The sequence below is a fragment of the Glycine soja genome, chromosome 7 (genome assembly GCF_004193775.1).
Source record: "Glycine soja cultivar W05 chromosome 7, ASM419377v2, whole genome shotgun sequence".
Taxonomy (NCBI): Eukaryota; Viridiplantae; Streptophyta; class Magnoliopsida; order Fabales; family Fabaceae; genus Glycine; species Glycine soja.
The window spans coordinates 25,680,381-25,704,120 of NC_041008.1; the positions used below are offsets into that span (position 1 = coordinate 25,680,381).

General features: G+C 39.4%; 1 non-coding gene across 1 annotated transcript; it reads right to left on the reverse strand.

Moving 5' to 3' along the window:
- Positions 1-4,943: 4,943 nt before the first annotated feature.
- Positions 4,944-5,050, reverse strand: LOC114420783. Its single transcript, XR_003668416.1, has one exon. It is a non-coding gene; the product is annotated as a small nucleolar RNA R71 (small nucleolar RNA).
- Positions 5,051-23,740: the final 18,690 nt, after the last annotated feature.

Here is a 23,740-nt window from a genome sequence, read left to right on the forward strand (position 1 = left end):
ATCCTGGGTTAGGGGTCAGTGGATCCCGTTCGATGCCGACGCTATCAGCCAGCTCCTGGGATATCCGATGGTATTGGAAGAGGGCCAGGAATGCGAGTATGGCCAGAGGAGGAACCGGTCTGATGGGTTCGATGAGGAGGCCATCGCCCAGCTGCTATGTATACCGGGGCAGGATTTTGCCCGGACTGCTGCAGGGAGGCAAGTGCGAATCATGCGCACCAATATGACCACCCTGACCCAGATATGGATGACGTTGCTCCTCAGCAACATCCTGCCCACCGATCATAATTCCGACCTCCCCATGCCTAAGTGCCAGCTGGTGTACGCCATCCTGACACGGATGAGCATCCATGTGGCTCAGTTGATCGCTGATGCCATATATATTTTTACAGGTATGGCGCCCACTAGGCACCCTTTGGACCCAGATAAGTCCAACAGGGCCCTGGGATTCCCCGCACTGATCACAGGACTCTGCCAGTCGTTCGGAGTCCCCGTTGCACCTACCAAGGTGATTCGGCCGCCCATCACCCGGGTTTTTATTGAGAAGTACTGTACCCAGAGACAGGCTCAGGGTGATGCTCCACAGGCCGCAGGCGTGCCACCGCCACCTCATCAGGCTGGCCAGGCTGGGGCATTTGACATAGAGCAGTATTTACGGCATTTGGTTCGCCAGCAGGCGGCCAACCACCGAGCACATGTACGGACCCATGACTGTCTGTACCAGATGAGCCTTAGCATGCAGAGCCAGGGCTTCGCTTCTTTTTCATGCCCTACTCCAGACCAGTTCAGGGCAGAGGTAGCATGGCCCGGAGATTGGCCCGAGGCCCAAGCAGGAGAGGCACCCCCAGAAGCTCCCGGCGATGGAGAAGAAGCCCATGAGGATGAGGAGATGGCCGATTTGCTTGACTTCTTGGGAGGGAGTGGAGACACGTGACTGGGAGATCCCCAGATTCATGTTTTCTTTCATATTTCTTTTGTCATTTTTATTCTATGTTATTGTTTTGACTTGAGAGACTAATGTTTGTTTTTGTTGTTTCGATTGTCATTTGTACAGTGCATACATTTTTGTTTAGATTGGTGCGTTAGTATTTATATATCCTTACTATCGATGATGTTTGAAATTCTGGAACCGTGTAGAGTTCTTCGTTTAGGAACATCGTCCAAAAGTATATATGTAAAATAAACAAAAAAAAATCATGATAAAAATAAAAATAGAAAAGAAAAGAAAATGAAATGGAAAAGAGAACAAAAGGGAAAGAAGAGGGCAAGTAAAGAAAAAGAGAGCAAATAAGAAAAAAGAAGAAGGCAAGTAAGGAAAAAGGTGGAAAAAGAGAAAATAAGTTGTCTAGCTAAAAAACGACATGCTTTTGAAAAGAGACGATTTCCAACTTTTCTTTGAAAAAATTCTGATCATAACTAATTTTTGGAAAATGTGTCTACACCTGAAGGGTGAATGCTGTGAAATTTCCCCGGACGCCCGAAATGGACTCGGATGAATGCACAAATTGATAAAAGAACATATTTTGGAAACATTGGGTTGATTAAAATAGAGGAAATGAATCCTGAGCCCTAGTATCACATGACCATAAAAATTTGACACTTAAGTGTCCGCATAGGTGCATGCATGACCAGTTTTGCATAAAGTTTCCAAATCATCATTTTTGCATTTGTGTCATGGAAATAATGTGGGGCATCCCTTTTTATCCTTGAGCCAAACCAAACCCTGACATGTATCATGTCTAGCCATTCTACAAGCCTTGAGCCAAAATCCTGACTCACCATAAACCTTACCCTCGGAAGCAAAGAAAAAAGAAGGAAAGGGAATTTCCAATCAAAGAGAAAGCAAAAGAGGAAGGAAAGGAAATTCCCAATCAAAGAGAAAGCAAAAAAGGAAGGAAAGGAAATTCCCAATCAAAGAGAAAGCAAAAAAGGAAGGAAAGGAAATTCCCAATCAAAGAGTGGGAGAAAGAGAAAAAAGAAAAGAAAGGAAATTCCCAACCAAAGAATGGGAGAAAGTAAAAAAGAAGGAAGCTCCTGGTCAAAGAAACCAGAAGAAATGTGCAGAGAGGTCTTTAGACCAGACAATATCTGAACAGTACAGAATTGTCACCAAATGAACAAGAAGAAGGAAAGGAAACCACGACCTAAAATGGTCTTCTCCCTTTGATTACCAACCAAAATCCCGTGCGCTAGCGACTTTTTTTTTCCCTCGCCCCGCACTAAACAAAAACAGAAAAAGAAAAAAGCCAGAAAAATCAAAAGCCAAAAACACACAAAAGCCGAAAAACCCACCAAAAGAACCCATTCCCAAGGGAAGCCCTATTGATCCATGATCACGCATGTAATTTTTGATTTGATAGGAAATAATTTGCAAAGTCAAGTCATGACATATCTATGGTTCGGAATTAGGATGAAACACTTACCTGTGCGAGATTGATACACTTTGAGTGGATTTCTTCTATTTTTGTCGAACCCAGTGTTTCCTCTAAATGGTCATTTAGAAACGAAATGCTAACATCCAAAATCTCATTTATGGTTATGGGAGATTTCATCAGCAGACTCTCCTTCCCCGGTAGACGCATTGTTTTTCACTCAAAAAAGCATATGGTGCTCTAAATCAGTTGGAATATTTGTCTCTTTGCTAAAGCATGTTTGCATTTTAGTGGAGAAAACACCGAGACTTTTTCAAGTCTCACAAGTTACCCAGAACTACGTAGGTCTGAGTTCCTCATTGGAGGATACGTAGGAGCAAGAGCTTTGCTTTTGTCGGCCGCCCCATAATCTTTGTCATACTGACCCTGAGGTCATGTGACGTGCACCCTTGTATCATCCAGAGGCGGCGGGCCCGATGACAAGCAGAGACCAAGTTTGGTCATTCTGCACCCTTGTATCATCCAGAGGCGGCGGGCCCGATGATACGCGGAGATACCTTACGGTTATCCGCACCCTTTTGTCATCCAGAGGCGGCGGGCCCGATGACAAGCAGAGACCAAGTTTTGTCATTCTGCACCCTTGTATCATCCAGAGGCGGCGGGCCCGATGATACGCGGAGATACCTTACGGTTATTCGCACCCTTTTGTCATCCAGAGGCGGCGGGCCCGATGACAAGCAGAGACCAAGTTTGGTCATTCTGCACCCTTGTATCATCCAGAGGCGGCGGGCCCGATGATACGCGGAGATACCTTACGGTTATCCGCACCCTTTTGTCATCCAGAGGCGGCAGGCCCGATGACAAGCAGAGACCAAGTTTGGTCATTCTGCACCCTTGTATCATCCAGAGGCGGCGGGCCCGATGATACGCGGAGATACCTTACGGTTATTCGCACCCTTTTGTCATCCTGAGGCGGCGGGCCCGATGACAAGCAGAGACCAAGTTTGGTCATTCTGCACCCTTGTATCATCCAGAGGCGGCGGGCCCGATGATACGCGGAGATACCTTACGGTTATCCGCACCTTTTTGTCATCCAGAGGCGGCGGGCCCGATGACAAGCAGAGACCAAGTTTGGTCATTCTGCACCCTTGTATCATCCAGAGGCGGCGGGCCCGATGATACGCGGAGATACCTTGCGGTTATTCGCACCCTTTTGTCATCCAGAGGCGGCGGGCCCGATGACAAGCAGAGACCAAGTTTGGTCATTCTGCACCCTTGTATCATCCAGAGGCGGCGGGCCCGATGATACGCGGAAATACCCGAGTGGTTATCCGTATAAACATTCTTTTGCTATCTGTAAGACAGAACGCTTGATAGCATGCAGAGACTGACATAGTCTTCTGCACCTTTTGTTCCTCCGGGAACAACAAGTCATTTACATGCAGAGACTGACAATTTAATTGGCGATTTTTGTTTTGATAGTTAAGGTTGTTATTTTTGGCTGAATTTTGGTGTGGTAGGTTCTTTTGATCCATATTTTGTGGGAAAAATAGTTGTAGCCCTTTGTTTGGTCAGATTTGAAAGTTCCAAAAAAGTAGTGAATTTGATTTTTGTCAAAACTTCAAACGGTCATAACTTTTGCTCTGAGTATCAGAATGACTATTATTATATATGTATTTGGGGTAGAAAAAAATTTCCCATATTGTGGCAACCTACCAAAGGCCGGCTGAGGTCTCTAGCTAGCCAAAATCGTCTGTTTACTAGTTTTTTTTTATTTTTCAAGTTTTATTGTTTTATTTTTCTAAACTTTCCTTAGGTAGTTTCCATAGTTAGCCTTTGAATTTTTGCCTTAAAATTTTTGTGCCACCTTTTCATGATTTTAGGGTGTTGCTCACAAAATTTCAAGTCATTTGGATATCATTTGAGGGTAGCTGTAGTTCAAACCTACACTGTTACTTACATAAGAAGGCAACTAGTTGTGCATTCTGAATGTATTGTATGACTAGGGGCAATCCATCTGACTTACAACCCTTTGATCCTGAGATAGATAGGACATTTCATAGATTAGTTAGGCATTATTTTGTACCTTTTGAGCATCCTGAGCATTCTATTATTGGTGAGTCTGAGCATTTTGTGGTTGATAATTTCGAGCATCCTGATTTTGAGCATTATAGTTTTGAACATTCTGAGAATATGGCACAACCTCCACCCCGTGAGAGGACTCTAAGGGAAATGGCTACACCTGATTTCACCTACAAAAGCTTGTGCATCCAATACCCTGATGAGGATGTCCCATATGTTCTTAAAACTGGACTGATGCATTTGCTTCCAAAGTTTCATGGCCTTGCAGGTGAAGACCCGCACAAACATCTGAAAGAATTCCATATTGTCTGCTCCACCATGAAACCCCCAGATGTCCAGAAGGATCACATATTTCTGAAGGCCTTTCCTCATTCTTTAGAGGGAGTGACAAAGGACTGGCTTTATTACCTTGCTCCACAGTCCATCACGAGTTGGGATGACGTCAAAAGAGTATTCTTAGAAAAAATTTTCCCTGCTTCGAGAACCACGACCATCAAAAAGGATATTTCAGGCATTAGACAACTCAGTGGAGAGAGCTTATATGAATATTGGGAGAGATTTAAGAAACTATGTGCCAGTTGCCCTCACCACCAGATTTTTGAGCAGCTTTGTCATACCCTAATTTCGTCCGGGGACCTTTGCTCGATGACGTGCGACCATTCTTTGGTCCTCGTGAGGTGCTTGGCACCCATCATTAGGCAATTTGTGAAATTCCAGGACATGCCGAAAAACCAAAAAAATATTGATGCACAATCCGTAAGTTTCCGTGACACACCGGAAATCAAATGGAAGCATCGTTGCATAATTAAGTGAGGTTCCGTAACATTCCGTAAGTCAAAAAGGGGATGATTATGTAATCCGCAAGGTTCCGTAACATTACGGAAAGAAAACAAGTATCGTTACGAAATTCGTAAGTTTCCGTAACTTTACGAAAAAAGAATCACCAAAAAACAGCAGAGGGGGGTGTACTTAGTAAAAATGGGGGTGCAAATAGCACCCAGGCCCACTTGGGCCCTCCAGAATATTCCTCCAGAAGGCGATTGCTTCTGGAGGAAGCAACCCTGCTCGCCTGGGCGAGTTGAGCTCGCCTGGGCGAGCTGGGCGGCAACCACCTCCCCTATTTTGCTATAAATAGGGGAGGAAGTGAAGAAGGAAAGGGTTCAGCCCCTTAGGCACTTCTCTCTCTTTCGAATTTACTTGGAAAAATTGTTTCCGTGAAGAAAATCTAAGCCGAGGCGCTTCCGAAACGTTTCCGTAACGTTTTTCGTGAGGAATCTCGCAAAGGTTTCAACCGTTCTTCGACGTTCTTCATTCGTTCTTCATCGTTCTTCGATCTTCAACGGGTAAGTACCTCGAACCAAGCTTTTCGATTCATTCTATGTGCCCGTAGTGGCCCACATTGTGTTTCGTGCATTTTTATTCTCGTTTTGTTTACTTTTTATACCCCCTGTTGACGTGCTTAAGCCATTTTACTTAAGTCATTTCTCGCTTAACTTAAAAATAAAATAAATTTCCACCGAACGTTTGAATTGTATTATCCGATAATTTTGGTTAAAATGAATTCCGACCGTTCGGTCGTGCCGTAACCGCGTTGGAAATCAAAAAGAGGTAAAAAAATAATATAATAATCAAAAAATATCTTTTAGTAAAATAAAGCGGAAAATCAATCGGACGTTTTCTCTTTGGGATTTCTCATTCTTAATCGAATTGATTAATAACTAAAGTGAAACTAAAGGCTAAAATCAATTCGCCTAGTCAAGCTCGTCCACAAAAATAGGCTTTTGAAGTTTGTCATCTCAATTTCTCACTAAGTAAAATGGATCATTTTTAAGGTCCAACGCCTTAAAATGATCACCTCTTAAAGTAAAAAAGAATCACTTGATAAAAAAGAACTACGTAGGTCTGATTTCCTCATCGCAATTGAGGAATACGTAGGAGCAAAGGGAAACACCCTTGTCGACCACAAAAAGAGAAAAATATAAAAAGGGTATAAAGGATATAAAGACATAAAAAGGGAACATAAAAAATCAAAGTCATGTTTGCACATTCGATTAAAGGCTGCCGTCCCTTGGGACGGACGTGTGGGGTGCTAATACCTTCCTCGTGCGTAAAAACAACTCCCGAACCTTTCACTTAAAAGTTCGTAGATCGCATCTTTTCTGGTTTTTCCGACGTTTTCCTCAAATAAACGTTGGTGGCGACTCCGCGCGTATTCCTTTCGTGGAACACGCTTCCCGCGAGTCTCGCGTCGCCCTCCCGCCGAAGGGTAGGTTGCGACAAGCTTCTTCTCCAATATTTTTATAAAGGACTCAGTAACATGGAGAGAAGTATGACAAATGCTGCCAGTGGTGGAGCCTTAGGAGACATGACTCCTGCTGAAGCCAGAAATTTAATTGAGAAGATGGCTTCCAACTCCCAGCAATTTAGTGCCAAAAGTGATGTTATTGTCATTAGAGGAGTGCATGAAGTAACCACAAATTCATCTTCATCAGCCGAGACTAAGAAACTTGAAGGTAAACTAAATGCCTTGGTTAACCTGGTAACCCAACTGGCCGTGAATCAAAAATCTGCACCTGTCGACAGACTCTATGGTTTATGCTCCTCTGCCTACCACCACACAGACCTTTGCCCTTTTGTGCAACAATCTGAAGCAATTCAACAGCCTAAAGCTTATGCTGCAAACATCTACAATAGACCTCCTCAACCTCAGCAGCAAAATCAGCCACAACAAAACAATTATGACCTCTCCAGCAATAGGTACAACACCGGGTGGAGGAATCATCCCAACCTTAGATGGTCGAATCCTTCACAGCAGCAACAACAACAACAACAACAACCTTATTTCCCGAATGTTGCTGGCCCAAGTAGACCATACGTTCCTCCACCAATTCAGCTGCAATAACAACAACAGTAACAACCCCAAAAACAGCAAACAGTTGAGGCCCCTCCGCAACCTTCCCTTGAAGAACTTGTGAGGCAAATGACTATACAAAACATGCAGTTTTAACAAGAGACCAGAGCCTCCATTCAGAGCTTAACTAACCAGATGGGACAATTGGCTACGCAGTTAAATCAACAGCAGTCCCAGAATTCTGACAGATTACCTTCTCAATCTTTCCAGAATTCCAAAAATATGAGTGCCATTGCATTGATGTCGGGAAAGCAGTGTCAAGGACCTCAACCAGCAACATCTTCCTCATCTGCAAATGAACCTACCCAACTTCACTCTACTCCAGAAAAAGATGATGACAAAAATTTAAAGAGTAAGTTACCTAACAATTTCTATGCAGGTGAATCTTCCACTGGTAATTCTGATTTACAGAAGCAACATATCCCTCTTCCAATCCCTCCAAGAGCAATTTCCAACAAAAAAATGGAAGAGAAAGAGAAGGAGATATTGGAAACATTTAGAAAAGTAGAGGTAAACATACCTCTGCTAGATGCAATAAAGCAAATTCCAAGATATGCTAAATTCTTGAAAGAGTTGTGCACTCATAAGCGGAAGCTTAAAGGAAGTGAAAGAATTAGTATGGGCAGAAATATCTCCACATTGATTGGTAAATCTGTTCCCCAAATCCCTGAAAAATGTAAAGATCTAGGTACATTCAGCATACCTTGTATTATAGGGAACAATAAGTTTGACAATGCCATGCTAGATTTAGGAGCTTCTGTTAGTGTTATGCCTGTGTCTATTTTTAATTCTCTATCTCTTGGTTCTTTGCAGTCAATTGATGTGGTAATTCATTTAGCTAATAGAAGTGTTGCCTATCCTGTTGGTTTCATAGAGGATGTCTTAGTTAGAGTTGGCGAACTTATTTTCCCTATCAATTTTTATATTTTGAATATGGGGGAGGGATTTTCTAGAGGATCAGTTCCCATCATTCTAGGCAAACCTTTTATGAAAACTTCTAGAACTAAGATAGTTGTATATGCAGGCACACTATCTATGGAGTTTGGTGATATAACTGTTCATTTTAATATTCTTGATGCTATGAAACACCCATCTGAAGATCTTTATGTATTTCGTGCTGAAATAATTGACCATAATGTTCTTTGGTTTTGGTTTTGCTAGTTTTGTTGGATTTGTTGATTTTGTTAGTTTTTTTGGGTTTCTAGTTTAATATTTTAGGTCAATTCTGTTTGCATGTACAACTTTGCACATTTTTCTTTGAATTATAAGATATGTTCAAGTAATGGGTAATTGTTTTGAAAATAAAAGTCTCTTGACATTTTGTGATTTGAAATCCTTGTTTTTCCTCTACATGTCATGATAGTTTTGAAAGCTCAATTTTAAAGTGATAGGTTTACCTTTGTGAGAATTTGAGCCATCCATCATAATAATAGTTTGGTGTGTTTTGCCCCATTGATTGCTTGCACAATTGCCTTGGCTTGATTCTTCTTGATGCTTCCTAATTCACATGTATATTTGGAAATGATTTAAGCAATTTTGTTCTTATAAGCCTTTAGCCAAATGGACTTACCTTGAATTAATTCCTTTGATAGCCCTTTTGAGTCGTGTTTCCCTTTCCTTGTTTTGAAGCTTACTACAAGCCTTGAGTGAAAAACCATGATATCACCTTACCCTTAAGGAATTTTGGAGCTTTGGAATTGTTTTGGGAATAAGTGTGGGGGGGGTTTTGTTGGCTATGCTTCATGATGCATTTTTGGGCCATACTGATGTACATTGTATATGGGTTAAATGTTGGACATGCCGCTTAATGATTTGCTAGTTCTCAAATGTCACTATTAAAAAAAAAAAGAAAAAAAATTTTAAGTTGAAATCAATTCGAAAAAAAAAGAAAAGAAAAAGAAAAGCAATAAAGTTGAGTGAATAAGATCTTAAATGGAAAAAGAATGACGAGACTCTTGGCTCTACTCTTTGCATTTAAAATTTTATCTTTAGGTTTTCTTATTTTTTTTTAATATGCACTTATTCCCCATTGCTCCTCTATTCCTTTGGGATTTAGCTATTTATTCCATATTTTTCCCTACCTTGTCCTTGGCCCCTTTACAACCTTAAAAGACCTTTTGATCCTCATGTGCTTCTGTTTATGGGTTGATTGTCAATTTTAGAATCTTGCCAAGTTTATGTGGTGTTGGTTTTCATGGGTGCTTTGAGGGTAAATAGTAGCCTAGACACTTGAGAGATAGAGTGTATATCTTGTGAGGCTTTATCACTTTTCATTCTTGAGCTGATTAACTAGTTTGCCATGATTGGGTTGCTTGGATGATTTTCACGAATGTCTTGACTCTTTGGATCTCTTCATGTTAGATGTTACCCATTCCTTTCATTCCTTGATGTTCATTGAGAAATATGTAAATGTTTTTGTTTGTCTTTCTTTGATATCCTTGGATTTTGTTCTTTGTTTCATTTTGCCCAGGAGTGCAAAAGGCTAAGTATGGGGGGTTTTGATGTGCCATTATTTTGTCCTATTTCTTAACCTTTTTTGCACCATTTTAATTACTGATCAATCTTAATTGTCAAATTAATTAGGCAGTTTTATTATTTGGGCTCATTCAGCTAATTTGATGTTTTTAATCTAATTTCAGGAATTAATGAAGCATTGGGCTTGAATCCAAAATTGGGCTTGGAATAATTAGGCAGTTTTAGGCTTCTCTTCTTCTGTTAGATACTTTTTGGTTTTGCAATTGCAGTTGTTACTTTTCGTTTTATCAATAAAATTTCGTTCTCTATTGATTAATGGAAGGCTAAGTCTCCAGCGTTGTTTTCTCTTGAGGATCAAGCACAGTTCTCTTTGAGGTTCTATTATTACTATTAAATTATGTTCAGTTTTTCCTCTTCACTAATTACTCTGAATTTGTTGCTATTAATTCATGCATGCTTAGTGCTTGATTAATTGTCTCTATGCTTAATTTACGTTCATGCTTAATGATCATTTATGATTAATTGGTGTATGTGTTTCTTAATCACATAATGAATGCCTTATGTTAAATTTCGCTTAGTAATTTAATTTAGGGTTGGATTAAGTGGTTGAACTGATGAAGGATAAACTCTCGTAACCTAGGATAAGAGACTTGGTTGTGAATCAAGGGGAAGCAGCATGTTTTAATTCCGATATTTTCTAATTCAATTTTACTCGCTGTTTAACTTACAAAAACAACAAACCCCCCTCAATTCTTCACTATTTTCCTACTATCTGTTATGAACATTTGGTTTATCATTTCTCATTGGGAAATGACCTAGGATCACTTCCTAGTTACTGCATTTTAATGTTTATTTGATTTGGGTACGGTCTCGATCAATGATGTCCAGCCGTTCTACAAGCCTTGAGCCAAAATCCTAACTTACCATAAACCTTGACCCAGGGTGAGAATGTCCATCCTTGCCCTCGGAAGAAAACAAAGAAAAGAAAGTTCCCGATCAAAGATCAGAAGAAAGCAAAAGAAGAAAATTCTCAATCAAGATTGGAAGAAAGCAAAAAAAAACGAAAGAAAAATTCCCGATCAAAGATCGGAAGAAAACAAAATATACGGAAAGGTCTTTGGACCAGACAATATCTGAACAATACAGAATTGTCACAAGTAAACATGAAAAGAAAGAAAACCATGACTTGAAGTGGTCCCCTCCCTTTGATTGCCAACCAGAATCCTGTGCGCTAGCGACTTTCTCGCCATGCACTAAACAAAAACAGAAAAGGAAAAGGCCCAAACACTCAGAGCCAAATTCCTCACCAAAACACCATTCCCGAAAAAGTCCTGTTGATCCATGATCACACACGTAATCTTTGATTTGATAGGAAATGATTTGCAAAATTAAGTCATGACATATCTAAGGTTCGGAATTAGGATAAAACACTTACCTGTGTGAGATTGATACACTTCGAGTGATTTTGTTCTATTTTGTTGGACCCAGTGTTTCCTCTAAATGGTCATTTAGAAACGAAATGCTAACATCCAAAATCTCATTTATGGTTATGAGAAAATTTCATCAGCATACTCTCCTTCCCCAATAGACACATTGTTTTTCATCAAAAAATCATATGTAGCTCTGATCAGTTGGAGGTTTTGTTTCTTTACTAAAGCATGTTCGCATTTTAGTGAAAAAACACCGAGACTATTTTAGTCTCACAAAGTCAAGAACTATGTAGGTCTGAGTTCCTCATCACAAATTGAGGATACATAGGAGCAAAAACCTCGCTTTTGTCGATCGCCCCACCTTTAGCTATCCGTTAGACTCAGAGTCCGGTAGCATGCAGAGACTAACGTCGTCATCTGCACCTTTTGTCAACCAAGGGCAAGCGAGACCGTTGACACGCAGAGACTAACGTCGTCTTCTGCACCTTTGTCATCCAGAGACGACAAGTCCGATGACATGCAGAGATACCCAAGTAGTTATTCGTACAAACAATTTCTGTTAATCCTGACCCGAGAAGTCAGGTGGCAAGCGGAGATACCCAAGTGGTTATCCGTACAAAACGATTTCTGTTAATCCAGACCCGAGAAATCAGGTGGCAGGCAGAGATACCCAAGTGGTATCTGTATAAACACTCTTTTGCTATCCATCAGACTCAGAGTGCGGTAGCATATAGAGACTAACATCATCATCTCCACCCTTTTGTCAACCAGGGTGATGTAAGCTCCATTGGAGCTTGTAGGCCTAGGATCTTCTTCATCAATGGATTCCTTTGCTTCTTGGAAGATGAATGGAAGCGGAATGGAGAAGGAAGAGAGAGAGGAGATGCCACTTCAAGGAGAAGATGAGTCTAGAAGAAGCTCACCACCATAAGAGGCCATGGATAAGAGCTTGGAGGAAGAAGGAGATTAATGAAGGGAGAAGGAGAGAAGAGCACAAACTTTTGTGCTCTAAAAGAGCTCTAAAATCTGAATTTTAATATTCAAATTATCAAAGTTCAAAAAATGCACACACATGACCTCTATTTATAGCCTAAGTGTCACACAAAATTGGAGGGAAATTTGAATTTCACTTGAATTTCAAATTGAATTTGTGGAGCCAAACTTTGAAGCCAAAATTTCACTAATTATGATTAGTGAATTTTAGTTATGCATCAGCCCACTAATCCAAGATCAATTCCAAGATTCTCCACTAAATGTGCTTAGGTGTCATGAGGCATGTAAAACATGAAGGACATGCACAAAGTGTGACTATATGATGCGGCAATGGGGTGTAGTAAGCAAATGCTCACCTCCCCCTCTAAAATTTAATTGGATTGGGCTTCTACCAATTCAATTAAATTTATTTCCAACCACACACATCAAATATTCACCTAGTGCATGTGAAATTACAAAACTACCCCTAATACAAAAACTAGTCTAGGTGCCCTAAAATACAAGGGCTGAAAAATCCTATATTTCTAGGGTACCCTACCTACATTATGGAGCCCTAAATACAAGACTCAAAATTAATGAAACCTTAATCTAAGATGTATAAAGATAAGTGGGCTCATACTTAGCCCATGGGCCCGAAATCTACCCTAAGGCTCATGAGAACCCTAGGGTCTTCTCTTGCATATTTGGCCCAATCTTCTTGGAGTCTTCTATCCAATGCCCTTGGAGGATAGGATTGCATCATTCCCTCCCCCTTGAAAAGGATTTGACCTCAAATCCAGAGGTTCTTGAAACTCATGGATTCTTTCCTCAACACCTATAAAAAGAATAAAAACATATGTATTAGTGATGTTGGGTATGTTAGAGTACGGTAAGGACTCAAAACCCCTTTCCTGGCCATCTTCCCATGAGAGAATATAGTTTCTCACCAACTCAATGAGTGGTGCTACAAGTATAGAAAAATATGGGACAAACCTTTTGTAAAAGTTTGTTAAGATATTGAAGCCCCAAATTTCCCTTATACTTGGTGGAGTAGGCCACTCAGGAATGACCTTTATTCTCTTAGGGTCCATGGGAAGCCCTTGATCACTATTTAAAATGTTAGGGAAAGTAATGGAATAAAACATACCTTTTTCTTTATTTTCGTGTTGATTATTCCTACAAAAAATTTCGACAAACCTAAGGTGTCCCACATGAGCACCTAGGTTTGCATTGAAACAAAAAATAAGAACAAACCTACCTAATGAGTCCCTATGTACACAAATCATGAAGATGTTGGGTGCATGAGTGATTTTACAAAAGAGTGCTGCACCACTCAACACATTCATCATACCACCTATCATAGGGATTTGGTGCCTAATAATACCTATTTTAGGCACCAACAAAGCACAAGGATTTAAGCTCTTGCGAACCAAACCCTCATCCAACAACTCCTTTACTTGAGGAATAACCTCAAGCTCAGGAGGTATGGCGGTGCTAGGGGATGTTTCCCTTGATAGGAGAAGGTATAAAGATTGTTTAAGAAGGAGTGCTCTTTTAATATCACCTTTTGTTGCAAAATGATTTTCCTTCTTAACAATCTTCTTGGAGGAATCCTTTTCCTCCTTTTCCTTCCCCTTGGCCTTTGAAGACAAGGCCTTACTATCCTTCTTTTTCTTTTGTTTTTCTAGTTTTTCTTCCTCATCCCTCTTATCTTTCATAGTTAGTTGATCTTTGGCCACCTGTGAAGGTGTTTGAGGATGCAACACAAATTTAGTGCCAAGATGAGCGAGGGTAATTTCATTAGTTAGACCATTGTAAATGATCTTCCTATCAAATTGCCATGGCCTTCCTAATAGAATATGTCTTGCCTCCATGGAAACTACATCACAATTAACTTCATCCTTTTATGTCCCAATGGAGAAAGGTACCTTCACTTGTTGGTTAACTATCATTTCCCCTTGCTCATTGAGCCATTGAAGTTTATAAGGTTTTGGGTGGGGAATGATAGTGAGGTTCAACTTGGAAACTAATCTTGTGCTACAACAATTGCAACAAGATCCACTATCCACAATGAGAGAACAAATTTTATCTAATATTTTGCATCTTGTATGAAAGATGTTCTCTCTTTGGGATTGAGATAGATCACAAGATTGACCTCCAAGGAGCCTTCTAACCATTAAGAGGTCACCTTCTTCATGGGGGTAGACTTCCTCACTAGACTCTTCACCCCTTACTTCATCTTCACTTCCACTAGAGGAAGGGCAAGAAGTAGTCTCCTCTTGACTACTAAAAATGTCTTGACCCCTCATGATCATGGCTTTCTTTTTGGGGCATTGAGAGGCAATGTGACCTCTCCCAAGACATTTGAAGCACTTAATGTTGCTAGTCCTTTCTTGGTAACTAGTCTTAGGGGTGGATTTCTCTATGGTCTTACCCTTATCTTCCTTGGGTTTTGAAGGTGCAGCCCCAAAAATTCCTTGGGCTTGGTCCTTCCTTGGATAAGAGTGAAAGCCATAAGATTTTGAAGAAGGCTTTCTTTTAAGTTGTTGCTCCACTCTTATACAAAGTTGGACTAGCTCATCTAGATTCCTATATGGAAGGAGTTCAACCTTATCCCTCACTTCCAAATTAAGCCCACTAAGGAACCTAGCTATGCTTGTTCTTTCCTCCTCCCTAAGTCCAGCTCTTAAAAGGAGTAGTTCCATTTGTTGTCTATATTCTTCAACACTCATACTCCCTTGTCTAAGCCTTTGGAGCTTGTTCATAAGCTCCCTTTCATAGTAGCAGGGAATGTGCCTCTTCCTAAGGGCACTCTTAAGATCATTCCAATACTCTACTAGAGGATCCCCATGAATCCTTCGTTCCCTAACAAGGGAAGTCCACCAATAGAGGACATACCCTTGAAAGCTAAGGGTAGCCAATGGAACTTTTCTCTCTTCACTAATATGATGGCAAGCAAAGAGTTGTTCAACCTTCATTTCCCAATCTAAGTAGGCCTCAACATTATCTTTTCCATGGAAATATGGGAGGCTAATGTTAACCTCTTGAGGCCTTCTATCCTTTACTCTTCTTTGGGAGTGATGTTTAGTATGGAGCCCTCTATAATAGTCTCTAAGTTCTTCACTTAAACTCTTGCAAGAGTCATGACTACTATAGGAGGCATGTTTTTCTCTTTTCATTTCTTTCATTATTTTTCTTCTTTCTTCCTCTCTTATTTTCTCTCTTTCATCTAGACTTATTTCTTCCACTCTTTTTTTACCTTTTTCTTATCTCTCTTGTTTTTCTTTCCACAACTTAAGGGATCTTAACTCATCTAATATCTTATACAAGGGGTCCTTAGGAGTAGAACCCTCACCATTAACACTAGATGAAGAATGAAGACTCATGTTGGTTCCTAAGTTGTTTAAAGAGGTGTGAAAGATAAGGTAAAAACTAATTGGTAAAAGGCAAGCTACCTAGGCGGTTTGACAATGGAGAGTAAAGGAAATAAGCTATGAAAGTAAGCAACAAATTAAAGTGCAAGAAATGCAAATTAGGCGGATCCTAAGAGTGTTTGGATGACCTCATTTAAGGTTCCCAACAAAACACTCACTATCCTAAGGGAAAATTGCCTAAAATTATTGCACACAAATGGAAGTAGGGACCTATTGGAGGCTCCCAACTTACTTCCAATGAAAGGCCTTTTTGTTACAAAATTTGAAAGCAAAGCAAATTGCCAATTACAAAATTACAAAAAAAGTCCTTAATTGTGATGGCTATTCTCTCTTTGGTGTTTCACTCAATTTAGAGTTCTTCTTTGTCAAATTGTTCTTAAGGTGGTTGGCCCCTTGCTTCTTTACTCAAATTCTTCAAGGTATGACACCAATCCTCTTTTCCAATTCCCTATATGGCAACTCACAAGCAAGGAAACAAAGAGACAAGCAATAACCAAAGACCCAAAAAATGAAATGAAAGCTAAACCAATAGATTTTTAACAAGACAAATTTTCAAGGATTATTCAACAATTAAAGCAATGAAAAGCACACAAAAGCAAGCTAGGACTCAAAGAGAAACCTAGAATGGCTCTAGAGTAGAGTAGAAAAACTATAAAAAAAAAAGACTCAAGAAACCTCTAGTTTTGGCACTTGTTTTCACAACAATTTTCAATTGAAGTTTAAGAACTAAGATTTTTATAACATAGACACCGATTATAGAATAAATTTTAAGCCAAAACAAGAAGCACACTTCCCGTTCACTTTTTTTTTTCCAGGACACTGATTTTTCTGCCAACTTGTGTGATTTTTATTATTTTTTTCTTTAATCCAAATCTGTTGGTTCTTTTTTATAATTTAAGTCCAGATGTGTAGAAAATTCAGTTAACATTTCAGCTCAAAAAACATAGTGAACAATTCCCAGTAATTTATACAAGTTCATATGTTCAAGCTGCCAGCACCAGCGATTTCAACCTAGAAATCAAGAGTAATGTTTATGTTGCTTAAGGCTTGGATAGTTACAATTTTTGTTTCCTTATGCTCAATTATCTTGGATAACACAATTCAAGAGAGCTTAAGACTTATTTTATTCACAAATCCAGCCACAACTCAGCACCACAACTCAACTTCATCATAGGCATCATGTAGGAATCTTAGAAAACAAAAAAGAGTTCAACAACAAGACTACTTCTAGGAATTGATTTAGAACATGTTATGAACTAAATAACATGCATGAATTAGACTCAAAATTCAAAAGATAGGCTAAGAATGACAAGAATACATGAACAAATGTATCTAGAATTCAATAAACATAATAAAAATTCAACACAAACTTAGAACATAATGTGACAATTACTATGACTAAACATGACTCTAAGACAACATGGATTAAGTGATTTACACTTAGATTTTTGTGTTTTTTTTTTCTAATCAATATTTTGGAAGAAAATTTAGATCTAAGGTTCAGCACAAGAGTATTATGAATGAAAAATGATAGAACCTAAAATCAACACAAAAACATGATTCAAGAGTAGATCTACAAAATTTGAACCATAGAAATGCAAGAACAAATGTAGATTTAAGATTTAATCGGTTTGTTTTGTTTGAATCTACTCTAAACAGCACCAAACCACAAGACAATGGAGGATATACATGGAGAATAAGATGAAGAACAAGGAATTAAAGAGAATTCACCGAACAAAAAGATAGAGGAAGCAAAAGAACATCTCCTAGATGAAGATGCTCTTGATACCACATGATGTAGGCTCCATTGGAGCTTGTAGGCTTAGGATCTTCTTCATCAATTGATTCCTTTGCTTCTTGGAAGATGAATGGCAGTGGAATGGAGAAGGAAGAGAGAGAGGAGATGCCACTTCAAGGAGAAGATGAGTCTAGAAGAAGCTCACCACCATAGGAGGCCATGGGTAAGACCTTCGAGGAAGAAGGAGATGAATGAAGGGAGAGGGAGAGAAGAGCACAAATTTTTGTGCTCTAAAAGAGCTTTGAAATCTGAAGTTTAATATTCAAATGATCAAAGTTCAAAAAATGCACACACATGACCTCTATTTATAGCCTAAGTGTCACACAAAATTGGAAGGAAATTTGAATTTCACTTGAATTTGAAATTGAATTTGTGGTGCCAAACTTTGAAGCCAAAATTTCACTAATTATGATTAGTGAATTTTAGTTATGGTTCAGCCCAATAATCCAAGATCAATTCCAAGATTATCCACTAGATGTGCTTAGGTGTCATGAGGCATGTAAAGCATGAAGGACATGCACAAAGTGTGACTATATGATGTGGCAATGGGTGTAGTAAACAAATGCTCACCTCCCCCTCTAAAATTTAATTGGATTGGGCTTCTACCAATTCAATTAAATTTATTTCGAACCACACACATCAAATATTCACCTAGTGCACGTGAAATTACAAAACTACCCCTAATACAAAAACTAGTCTAGGTGCCCTAAAATACAAGGGCTGAAAAATCCTATATTTCTAGGGTACCCTACCTACATTATGGAGCCCTAAATACAAGACCCAAAATTAATGAAACCTTAATCTAATATGTACAAAGATAAGTGGGCTCATACTTAGCCCATGGGCCCGAAATCTATCCTAAGACTTATGAGAACCCTAGGGCCTTCTCTTGCATCTTTGGCCCAATCTTCTTGGAGTCTTCTATCCAATGCCCTTGGGGGGTAGGATTGCATCACAGGGGCAAGCGAGCCTGTTGAAACGTAGAGACTAACATCGTCTTCTGCACCTTTGTCATCCAGAGATGGCGAGTCCTATGACATGCGGAGATACCCAAGTGGTTATCCGTACAAACGATTTCTGTTAATCCTGACCCGAGAAATCAGGTGGCAGGCAGAGATACCCAAGTGGTTATCCGTACAAAAGGATTTTTGTTAATCCTGACCCGAGAAGTTAGGTGGCAGGTGGGGATACCTTATGGTCATCCGCACCTTTTGTCAACCAGAGACAAACGAGCCGTTGACACGCAGAGACTAACATCGTCTTCTGCACCTTTGTCATCCAGAGACGGCAAGTCAGATGACATACGGAGATACCCAAGTGGTTATCCGTACAAACCAACTTCTATTAATCCTAACCCGTGAAGTCAGGAGGCAGGCGGAAATACCCCAAGTGGTTATCCATACACACACAGTTCTGCTACCCCGACCTGTGAGAAGTTAGGTAGCATGCGGAGACGCCCTATACAGTAATCCACACATATTTCGAAGACGACAATGTCTTCCCCTAAAAAACTTCAATATCATTTTCCCCTGTGCTTCGTAGGACTTGACATCCTTTGTTTGTACATTTTAAAAAAAAAAAGGAATTTCAATATCTTCATGCCTTCACGGGTTTTACTGCTTGGATTTGCGCTAGTGGCCGGTTGGGTAAAGATTCAGCTCGAACGAAATTAGTGTCTTATCATTACTTCCTTTTTATCTCCAATAAAAAATAAGTAAAGAGGGGAAACTGTCATACCCTAATATCATCCGGGGACCATTGTTTGTCGACATGCGACCTTCGTTTGACAACCTCAAAATGTTTAACACCCATCGTTGTCGAATCCGTAATGTTTCGAGAAGAACTGGTCAAAAACACAAAAACAAGAGTGTATTTAGCAAAGTCGGGTGTGTGTAAATAAACTGTTACACTCTAATTTCATCCGAGGACCATTGCTGATCGCTTCGGAAGGCTTAACACTCATCGCGGTGGAATCCATAAAGTTATGTGAGATTTTGGAAAGAAAACGGCCAAAAACACAAAAATGGGGGGGGTGAACTTATCAAGATAGGGGTGTAAATAGCAATTCGATTATAGGCCCTTCCGAAACATTTTGGAAGTTGGGTTGCTTAAGGAGGAAGCAATTGGGCGACAAGCTACTCCGCGTTGTTGAAAAATGGTTTCTGTGGCTTCCGTAAAATTTCTGAAAACCTTGGGTAAGCATATTTCACTTAACGTTGGTGAAAGGGAAGAGAAAAATAGATGAAAATCAAATCTGAAACACATTCGTAAGGCTGTCGTAACTTTTCCATAAAATACGAAAAGGGGGGTGAACTTAGTAATTGGGGTGCACTTAGAAATCTTCCTGAAGAAGCCTCTGGGTGGCAAGCACCTCCCTATTTCCCTATAAATAGGGGGCGGGGGCTGTTTGAAAATATTCATGACCCCTTGGCTATGCATTTCGGCTGTTTTGGGTGAAAAAATGTGTTTTCGTGAAGAAAATCCAAGCCAAGGTGCTTTCGTAAACGATTCTGTGGAAATTCTTCCTCGTTCTTCATCATTCTTCACCATTCTTCGTTCGTTCTTCGTCGTTCTTCAGTCTTCAACTGGTAAGTTCCCAACATTGAATCTTTCAATTCATTCTATGCACCCTTAGTGGTCCCTACTTGTTTTGTGTACTTTCACTTTAATTTTGCTTACTTTCAATTTTCTTTTCTTCCGCTTTAACGAGCTTTTAACTGTTTATTTAAGTTGTTTTCTCACCTAATAAATGATAAAATGAATTTCAACCGATCATTTATGTTGTAATCTCGTTTAATCACTTTTAAAATAAAATCAAACCGATCGTTCACACTGTAACCACGGTTAAACCAAAAAATCCAAAATAGTAATAAAATAATGAAAATATCTTCGAATAAAATAATAAAAAAAAATCAATCAGATGTTTTTCTTTCTAAGTTTCCATGAATGAATTAACTAAATAACCAAAGTGAAACTAAAGCTAAAATCAACTCACAAATCAAGCTTTGTCCGCAAAAATCAGTAAAAACCATTTTAAGGTCCAACGCCTTAAATGGTCCTCTTTGCTTTTATCGGTTAACATGGACCGTTCAAAAGCATAAAATCAACATGTAACTTTACCTCTTTTGCAAGAACTACGTAGGTCTAATTTCCTCATTGCAATTGAGGATACGTAAGAGCAAAAGCCTCGCTTTTGTCGACCACCCCAAGAGATCGTTAATGGTCCAACGCCTTAACGTTTCTCTCCTTTCAAAAATAAAGAGATCGTTAATGATCCAACACCTTAAATGACTTTTGTGCGGTTAAAATCGATCTGGCGAAAAAAATTCAAAACAACTTAACCAATGTTTAGTTCTCAAAGAACTACGTAGGTCTGATTTCCTTATCGCAATTGAGGATACGTAGGAGTGAGGGAAACACCCTTGTCAACCACAAAAAGATAAAAAATACAAAAGGCATAAAAAGACATAAAAACGTAAAAAAAGGGAAAATAAAACAAATCGAAGACATGATATTGCACACTTGGTTAAAGGCTGTCGTCCCTTGTGACGGACGCGTGGGGTGCTAAGACCTTCCCCGTGCGTAAAAACAACTCCCGAACCTTTCACGCTTAATGTTCGTAGACCACACCTTTCCGATTTTTCCGACGTTTTCCGCGAATAAACCTTGGTGGCGACTCCGAGCGCCATCCTCCCTTGGAAGACGCACCCGTGAGCCCTCGCATCGCCCTCCCACCGAAGGGTAGGTTGCGAAAGGTTCAAAGCAAATTTGTCCCAAATTTGGGGGAGGCATTGGGTAAGGATGGAAACGGTCAAAGAAAATAGTATAAGATAAAATCTAGATGAAATAATATCTAGATGAGATAAAATCTAGATAAGATAAGATTTGGTAGAATAAAATTGTCTGCTCTCTTGAAGTCCAAGCCCAATTGCTTATAATTCTCCTGAAATTAAATTAAAAACACAAAATTAATCCAGTAGGCCCAAATGATAAAACTGCATAATTAATTTGACAATTAAGGCTAATCAGTAATTAAAATGGTGACAAAAAGGGTTAAGAAATATGAGAAAATGATGACACATCAAATCCCCTCACACTTAACCTTTTGCACTCCTGGGCAAAATAAAAAAAAAAAAACAAAGCAAGGGACAAATCCAGAGACATTAAAGAGAAACAAATAGACACAACAACAATTACAAATTTCTCAATGAATCTCAAGGAATGACAAGAATGGGTAACATTCAACACGTAAAGAGTTAAAGAGTCAAGGCCGTCATGAAAATCATCCAAGCATCTCAAACATGGCAAGATAGTAAATCAGGTCAAGAATGACAAGTGATAAAGCCTCACAAGATATGCACTCTATCTCTCAAGTGTCTAGGCTACTGTTTACTCTCAGAGCACCCATGATAACAAACACCACATAGACTTGGCAAGACTCTAAAATTGACAACCACATCACAAGAACAAGCACATGAGGATCAAAAGGTCTTTTAAGGTTGTAATGGGGCCAAGGACAAGGTAGATGAAAGTATGGGATAGTAGCTAAAACCCAAAGGAATAGAGGAGCAATGGGAAATAAGTGGGAAGTAAGAAAAAGTAATAAACCCCAAAACCAAAATTACAAATTAAGCTTTAAAAAGTAACCCAAAACAAAATCAACCAAGTCCTCAAACCAATTCAAGTCTTCAAACCAAGACCTCATTTATTCAACTTCCCTTTTTTTGTATTTTTTTTTTAACATGAATAGTAACAATTGAAAGCATTTGAAAAATAAAGCAACAATTAGGCAATATATGTATATACATTAAGCATGGCCAAAATACATCATCAAGCATGGCCAACAAAAACATATCATCCAATGAAACATACCCCCCCCCCCCCCCCCCTTCACACTTATTCCCAAAACAATGCCAAAGCTCCAAAATTCCTTAAGGGTAGGGTGAAATCATGGTTTTTCACTTAAGGCTTGTAATGAGCTTCAAAACAAAGAAAGGGGAACATAGGCTCAAAGGGGCTATCAAAGGAATTAATTCAAGGTAGGCTCATTTGGCTAGAGGCTTATAAAAACAAAATTCCTAAATCATCTCCCAACATGCATGTGAAGCAAGAAGTATCAACAAGAGTAAAGCTAAGGCTATTGTGCTAGCAATCAATGGGGCAAAACACACCGAATAAAATAGATGATGATGGCTCAAATGCTCACCAAGGGTAAATCTATCACTTTCAATTCGAACTTTCAAAACTAACTTGACATGTAGAGAAAAACAAGGGTTTCAATTCACAAAATGCCAAGAAGCTCCTATTTCAAAAACAATTACCCATTACCTGTACATAACCCAAAATTCAAAGAAAAACATGCAATGTTGTACACAAAACAAAAAACCAAAATAACAAAATTAACCTTAAAAAAACCTAATAAAATTAAACTAGAATACCCAACAAAATTAAAGAACAATCTCCCCCCCCCCCCTCACACTTAAACAACACATTGTCCTCAATGTAGCACAATCATAAGATCAAGAAAAATCAAAACAATCAATAAATTTGGACAAGTGCAATAAAAGTAAAGAAGGAGACAGAAAAAGAAAACTCCCTAAGTCATGGCGGAAGAGAAGTAGAGTGAAGTAAGGAGGTCTCCTCCACCACTACATCCACTAAGGAGGGATTTGTGAGGAATGGTATTAGCTGGTGTCCATTGACCTTGAAGCCCTTATCTGTGGATTCACTTTTGATCTCAACTGTACCATAAGGAAAAACATTAGTCACCACAAAAGGACCAATCCACTTTGACCTCAACTTACCACTCATGAGTCCGAGCCTAGAGTTATGCAATAGAACTTTCTGTCCAACCACGAATGCCTTCTTAGCTATCAAGCTGTCATGGAACTTCTTGGTCTTCTCCTTGTAGAATTTGGAATTCTCATAGGCTTCTAAACAGATCTCATCTAGCTCACTTAGTTGCAACTTCCTTTCCTCTCTAGCCTAATCAATAGAGAAGTTGTAGGTCTTTACAGCCTAGTAGGCTTTGTGCTCTATCTCTACAGGAAGATGACATGTGATGCAATCCTACCCCGCAAGGGCATTGGATAGAAAACTCCAAGTAGATTGGGCCAGAGATGCAAGAGAAGGCCCTAGGGTTCTTATGAGCCTTAGGGTAGATTTCGGGCCCATGGGCTAAGTATGAGCCCACTTATCTTTGTAAATATTAGATTAAGGTTTCATTATTTTTGGGCCTTGTATTTAGGGCTCCATAATAGGTAGGG